Source organism: Marmota marmota, unplaced genomic scaffold, assembly GCF_001458135.2.
Source record: "Marmota marmota marmota unplaced genomic scaffold, marMar, whole genome shotgun sequence".
Lineage (NCBI taxonomy): Eukaryota > Metazoa > Chordata > Mammalia > Rodentia > Sciuridae > Marmota > Marmota marmota.
Genome location: NW_025999941.1, coordinates 11,493,448 through 11,501,463, shown reverse-complemented (window position 1 = coordinate 11,501,463; position 8,016 = coordinate 11,493,448).

Below are 8,016 nucleotides of genomic sequence, written 5' to 3'. Positions count from 1 at the left end.
AGCCTCCTGCCTCATTCATCTTGATACACAGCACAGTGCCTGGCACCCAGAAGATTCTTGTTTTTGTAAATGTTCCAGAGGTCCAATGTATATGCACCCATGTTGGAACCCCTCCAGGGGTGAGGAAAAGCCAGGAGGGGAAGAGCAGAAACAGGCTAGGAGCTGCCTAGCTTCAGACCAGGCCCCTGGCACCTCACAGCCGCCCACTTGTCCCTTCCACTGCCTCTGAACACTGACAGCCAACTCTGCCTCCAGGCAGGAGAGTAAGGAGACTGTGCTGCATCTCNGTCACAGGTGATAGTAAGACAAACTTTTAAAAAATTTAACTTCCCCTTTTCCACTCAACATACTTGAGTGCCAAAAAATGCACAAGACACTGAGCCAGTGCCCTGACATGTACAGAGGTAACCGTGGACATGGGCTAGCCTCTCTTCGAATGTTCCAGCTATATGAGCCTATTAATCAGCAACCCTAACATACTCTTACCATCCCACCTTACAGATGGACAAACTGAGGCTGGAGGGATTAAGCAATATGTCCAAAGTCATTCTGCCTCTCTCCTCATGTTATTTACAGTTTGCACCTGTGGAGGGGGGCATAAATAGAAAACAGGGTAGTAAGAAATAATAGGTATATAAAATGCATGTGTCTATAGAGAGGAAATTTGAGGAAGGATAATTATGTGTGACTTGATAGGTTAAGAGGTGAAGTAGCAAGACCCAGGAAGGGTGTCCTGAGTTGTATCTTGAATACCTGCATTCATTCAATGACTTCATTTATTCAACATATATTTGTGTTGATGCTTATTATCCATGTGCCAGGGACTGTTTTAGTTTAAAATTAAGTGAAAATAGCAATATGTAAACAAGAAAGGCTGGACTTAGAGTAAAAAAATAACCTTCAAGAGAAAAACATGGAGAGAGGCAGAACGAACTGCCCATGCCCTTTCCCATGGGAAGGGGGAGGGAAGACCTCCAGAGGCACCTCTCTACCCTCAGCAGTAACCTCAGAGCCACCAGAGGAGGGACAGTTCACCACTGCAAGCCTATAGCCAACTCCAGTGCCATCAGAGAGCATGAGCTTCAGAAGTGTCTGCAGAATCCAAGAGGACAACTAGTGAACTTGATCTACAGGGTCACATAGGAATGCTTAGGGCCTGGCGAGGGGCGCCCCAGCACTCCAGGTACTCTGGTGGGCCAGTGGGCTGCGTGCTGGCCAGACCATGAGCCTTACACTAGAGGTCGGTGTGAGCGGGCCCACTTCCAGTTTCATTTCCCTTGGCTTGGGCAAAGAGGAAAAGTGTGTAGGGCTAAAGTGCAATGTGTCCCCTGGGGGAGGGTAGACTCACAAGGAAAAAGGCACTGCATGAACAAGATTGTTTCCCCTTTCACCTCTACAAGTGTTTTGTTTTGTGCTTAACCATTGAGCCACATCCCCAGCCCTTTTTATTTTTTACTTACAGACAGGGTCTCACTGAGTTAAGTTGCTTAGGGCCTTGCTAAGTTGCTAAGGCTGGCTTTGAACCTGCGATAATCAATCCTCCTGCCACAGCCTCCTTAAGCTTCTGGGATTACAGGCATGCACCACTGTACCCAGCTCTATGAGCGTTTCTTAGACATTTCGAGATCCAGGATTCTCCTATAACCAATACTCCATTCATTCCCTCCCCTACCCGCAGAAGAAAGCCTCAAATGAAAAAATAAGTAGAGATGACCTATTGCTGATGAGCCACATCAAAGAAATGTGGGCAGACTTGTTTAAATATTATAAACAGAGGTGCTATGACAAGCAGGTGGAGCAAGGAGAGGGCACACACACCCTGTTTCCAGTCCAGAGCCCTTTGCCCTCTCCAGGGCCACTGTAGAAGTCACCAGAGCGCACACACTGAAATGAACCAAGCAAGCTGCAAACTAAAGCAATTTGTTTTTTGCCCACAGGACATAATCCATCTATTGTTCTAAGTATATTGTGGTTTCCTTTCTTCCTTTTTTTTCGGTGATACTGGAAATTTGGAAATTGAACCTGGGGCGCTCCACTTCTGAGTTGAGTAACATCCTCTTCCCTAGGCTCCCCATCCTTTTATTTATTTATTTATTTATTTTTTAAATTTTGAGATAGGGTCTACTAAATTGCTGCAACTAGCCTCAAACAAATCCTCCTGCTCCAGTCTCCCAAGTAATTGGGATTACAGGCATGTGCCACTGTGCCCAGCTGGTTTTCTTTTCTTTCTTTTTTTTTTCCCTCAGTGCTGGGGACTGAATTCAGGGCCTCACACAAGCTCACCAAGCACTCTACCACTGAGCTACATCCCCAGCCCCAGTGGATTTTCCTAAAGTAGGGTATGTGTGGTAGTTAGCAGAATACCTTTTTTTTTTTTTTTTTTTTGGTGCACGCACCTCACCAACTAAAATAAGTTAATTCTCCAAGTTCACAGTTTTTTAAAAATTTCTAACTGTGATGCTTACCCTAAGATCCATAGGTTGGTGAGGTTCTGAGAAGGTATACAGACAGATGTATGTTTATGGAGAGCAGTTGTCCCTCTGATGAGATTCTTAAAGGAGTTGGACTCAAAGAGTTGAAGAACTTGTTTTGAGATTATATTTTGAGTTTAATTAACATCTTGGAAGGTTATAAAATTTTCCAGGGTGATGGCTGAGGGGTGCTGGGCTTCTTTGGGGATAATGAAAATGTTCTGAGATTGTGGTGATCTATAGCTCTGTTAAATATACTAAAAGCTACTGAATTGTACACTATGGGTGGATTGTATGGTACATGAATCAGAAAGCTAGTACCAAAAACAAAACAAACACTTTTCCCAGAAGACTCTTGTTACTGCATACATTCCCCAACTTAACAGATAGCTATACTAATAATTAGAAAAGCACCCTCTTAGCCACCAAGAAATAATTACTTAATTATTTGAAGACATCAAAGGCATTTAGGACTTCCTTTAGCTTTCAACTATGCTCTTTCAGGAGGCAGGAGGAAATACTTGATATCTTAATCTTCAGCTAGAAATGGCCAGACTTCCCCCAAGAATGGTCATCAGCAAGGTCAGCCAGAGACTACATGGTCAGTCTCCACAAATGCTTCCCCTCCTGAGGTCTAGGTATTTTCCTGAGATAAAGCACTTGTCCCCTAGTCCCAGTCAAGTTTCAAAAGGCAAGTAAAGGTTCATTGTCCTCTCCTTTGAAGAGATGTCATATCTTTGTCTCTCCCACTATGTGCCTGGTGCTCACAAAAGAAGTCACTAAGAATGACTTTTAGGTTAGGAGAAAAACCATGGAGTTTATTACTCCCTCCCCCATATCCCCCTAACACTTCAGCATTTATGACTTCCAAAACAATCTTCAGGTGCAGCTCCCCCTTTCCCAGGATGCCCAAAGTGGAAACATAAAGAGCTTCAGCCTGCAAGGTGGCGCATGCCTGTAACCCCAGCAGCTTGGGAGGCTGAGACTGGAGTTCAAAGCCAGCCTTAGCAACTGATCTGGAGTTCAAACCAACCTCAGCAACTTATCCAGGCCCTAAGCAACTCAACGAGATCCTGTTTCAAAATAAAATATTTTAAAAGGGCTGGGGATTTGGCTCAGTGGTTAAATGCCCCTGGGTTCAATCCCTTTTACCAAATAAATAAATAAATAGCTTAATTTCATATGAGGCCACTCAAAAATCTCTCAAAGCTTGAGCTGAGCACTTGTTTTACTTGCTTCAAATGAACCCATTTAAACCTTACCAATAATTTATATATTGAACAATCACAATCCATATGGAAGGCATGGCTATTTCTGCAGCTGGAAGGTAGACAAAACACGTTAACTATCTTTTCACCTAAAATAAATTCCAGCCCCAGAATCCTACATTTCCTCCTAGTAACTACAGCAAGTTTCTTATTTGTATTTCTATTATAGGAAAACTTTCTCATGGGATAATCTTCAAAAGAGATGATATATGAGGACTGAGTATCACCAGCCCCTAAATCAGGCGGCAAAACACTGACTTCTTCAAAAGAAAGCAATTACTTATGATCTCTAAATGAACTAATTACCAGTCTCTAAAAGTTTTTAACTAGGGCTTTCTGACTGCATTCATTAAGGTTTCTAGGACAACTAGGCCAAAATACATAACCAGTATGAGTGATTAGAGTCCCAGAAAATAACTGCTATTATTACCTTAGAATAATGGGTAGAAGTGTTGCCAAGTTAGCTGCCATATAGTCTGCAATAGTCTATGCAATCATCTTCAAAGAAAAAAAAAATCTAAATTGTTCAGTATAACAAGGAATTCTAAAGGAACTGCCCAAAAGGAAGCCCAGATAGATTCTGATACTGAGTTTTGGGTTATCCTAATATTTCAGGCTCTGAAGACAATGATTCCATTTAATTTGGCATCATTTTCGAATAGGTATTTTGGTGCTATATGAATAAAACTTAAAAGACAATTTCAAAGAAGGGTCACCAATTAAGAAGCCAAACCGCAAAAAAACAAGTCATAAAAAGAATTCCAAATCCACCTGTGTTATGACAGGCAAAGATCCTGGTTGACTTGTATACACCTTGGAAAACAAAAGACCTCCAAATCTCGCCGGTGGCACAGGCCTATAACCCTAACAGCTTGGGAGGCTGAGACAGGAGGATCGTTGAGTTCAAAGCCAGCCTCAGCAAAAGGCAAGGCACTAAACAACTCAGTGAGACCCTGTTCTAAATAAAATACAAAATAGGACTGGGGATGTGGCTCAGTGGTTGAGTGGCCCTGAGTTCAATCCCTGGTACCAAAAAAAGAAAAAAAAAAAGACCTCCAAATCTGATAGAACAAAAACTCCATGAGAACAGGTCTATTTCACAGGCCAGTTCTCTCTGTTGAATGAATGTTGTTGTATAAATAAACCATGAAGAAATAGTCTCGCAAAAATCAAAAGTTCAAGGACAGATCCATTTCATAAAGATTTTTAACGTGTAATATTATCTTTTCCACGGATTTAAAAAAATGTTCTGTTATGCCTCAAATATCCCTAAAATTATCTTTTGTTTCTCAAGAACAAAATGCACCCAATGCAGAGTAAATGGGCCCTGATCCAGATGAACCTCACAGAAGAATATTTAAAGAGAAGAAAACTGAGATGAAAAGCTATCCACACTGTGGAGTGCCAACCAGCAAAAAGCCGATCTGCACATTTGATAACAATCCTCTCCAGAACTGTCAGTTTCCTTTGGTTTCTATTTCAGTGAGGTTAGCATTTTTTGAGGCTATTGACTTAAGTTTTCCCTTTCATGTAGCTAAGAATTCTTATTTCCCTTGTCTTCTCTTATTTCTCCCAAACTTTCTCCTAACTCACCCATATAGCTTTTAACCAGAATTCCTTTTTGTAGAAAACCTTCCCCCTTCTTCTGACTCCAGACAGAAAGCATCCTGTCCCCAAACACTGGCCTTTCTGGTTTTATGGAAGCTTCATTTTCTTGCAGAAGAAGCCTAGTCTATTTCTTATAGCTAAATTCATTGTGCGCCATAAAAAAGAAAATAAAATCATTCAGGCACTGAATCACCTATCAACACGCACTTGGTCAGTTGCTCAACCCAATGTGCTTTTTCTGGTGGTGACCTTGTGTTCCCTTCATCCGTCTGGTGTCTGTATTTTCCCCAGAGAATTTTTCCCTCCCAAGTTCATAAATCCTACATCAGATGTGCTCTAAAATTTTCAGTTAGAAATTGTTTCCTAAGGCAAAACAAGATTGCGAGATGAAAGGAACTATGGCCAGAAAGGAGCTTACTTGGAATAATGTACTCTAAAGTGTTTAACTCTTTGCACATACATTATCAGAGAATGAAGAGATGAAAAAAGGGAGGAAGGCACTTTACAAATACTTCAAGAAGATTATTTCATTTGATCTTCCCACCATAGTCAAGGGCAGCTATGTATTGCTCTCATGACAAAACTAATCACCAAAAATGTTTCAGTGAGTCGGATGCAGTGACACTCGCCTGTCATCCCTGCGATTCTGGAGGCCTAGACAGGAGGATCACAAGTTCAAAGCCAGCCTCAGCAACTTAGTGAAGCCCTAAGCAACTTAGGGAGACTCTGTTTCAAAATAAAAAATAAAAATAACTAGGGATGTGACTCAGTGGTCAAGAACCCCTGGAAATTCAATCTCAGGTACAAAAAAAAAAAAAAAATTTTTTTTTCAGTGATTTGCCCAACCAATGTCACATGACTAGCAAGTATCATCCCAGCATCCCAGACCTGTACTAAGGTCTTGCCTCTCCCAACCCAAAGGATGTTCACTACTATATATTCCCTTATATAGTTCTGTCTATGGCCAAGGAGCAATTTCCTAGAGATTCAGTATTTGAAAGAGAAGTTAGACCTCTGACCTTTGAGACATATCTCCCTTCAGCTAACAAGGTGGAAAGCCATTTTCACTCTTTCCAGAAAGCACTGCTTTTCTCTTTTACATACCACTTTTAACTACTGCTTCTTTCCCAATAATTTCCAACTGTTCTTGTTTTAAAAGGACTTACTCATAAGACATTAATAGTCCAAAAAGTTTGCATCAGCATATGATTTTCTCAATAAAGTTGAGAGCTGATGCAACATTTCTTAGTCTCAAACTTTATAGCTAAAATGACAAGAACACAAAATAGTCAAAAATTACGCAAGACAATGCTACTTTTTTCTTTTTTAAACTCTACAACATCTGCCTCTATGGGTCTCCTGTGAGTCATTGTCTTTTGTGTTCAGTCATAATTACAAGAACTGCCATTTTCTACCCTAAATTATTTTGTCTTTTAAAGAAAAACTCTGCAATAAAAATGGGGAAAAAAAATCTTTCAATGCCTGGCTAAAGTACTAACTTCTATGTTAACAATTTACACAAATAGGAATAGGCAAGTAAGGTTGCAACTCATTTATTTATTCATTAAAAAGAAAAAACTCACATGTGAAATCCTATCTACATACCAGGGGCTGGGAGTCCAAAGTGAAAAAGAATTGTCCCTCTTACAGCCTGGTGGAAAAGAAAAGCAGTAATCACTGAATAAAATGATGATGTGATGGTGAGCACATAGGGCAGTGCCATCAAGAAATGCTTTCATAGGTGGGGCAGTGGCACCCGCCTATAATCCAATGACTCAGGAGGCTGAGGCAGTAGGATAGAGTTCAAAGCCAGCCTCAGCAACAACGAGGTACTAAGCAACTCAGTGAGACCCTTCTCTAAATAAAATATAAAAACAGGCTGGGGATGTGGCTCAGTGGTTGAGTGCCCCTGGGTTCAATCCTGGGTACCAAAAAAAGAAAAAAGAAAAAGAAATGCTTCCTGAAGGAAGTGGTTAATGAGCATTTACAAGCATCTCTTTATTTTTAGTATAAAATAGACTTCAAAGACTCAACTCTATTGAGAGGCTATAAGATTCATTTGCCAATAGTCAAGTCAGAAATGTAATTGAAGAGCAGAATTATTACTGTGACCCTGCCCTAAATTTCAACCCTCAATACTCCCTTACACCAAGTTACAAGTTTCACAAATCCAGTTGTCTATGGTGCCTGTCCACATGGCTGGAGAATAGAATTAAAGATAAGCACAATGAAATAAAATGCACTTTTTAAAAAAATTTTATATATATATATATATATATATATATATATATATTTTAGTTGTTGTAGTTGGAAACAATACCTTTATTTTGTTTATTTATTTTTATGTGGTGCTGGGGTTCGAACCAGGGCCTTGCACATGCTAGGTGAGTGCTCTACTGCTGAGCCACAACCCCAGCCCCAATAAAATGCACTTTTTAGAAAGATAATCATTTTTCCAAACTGGAAATGAACTCTTTGAACAATCCAAGGCCTACAAAGCATGGCTGTCGGAAGAGGAAACTGAGGTTCAAAAAAGTCCCACTTTAATACGAGAGAAATGAAAGGTCTCTTTGAACACCAGAAGAGCTTTGAACAAAAAGAGAAACAGAAGGCTATTGTGGGGCTTTAGCCTCCAGATGATGAACCTCCAAACACACTGCAATAGTAAA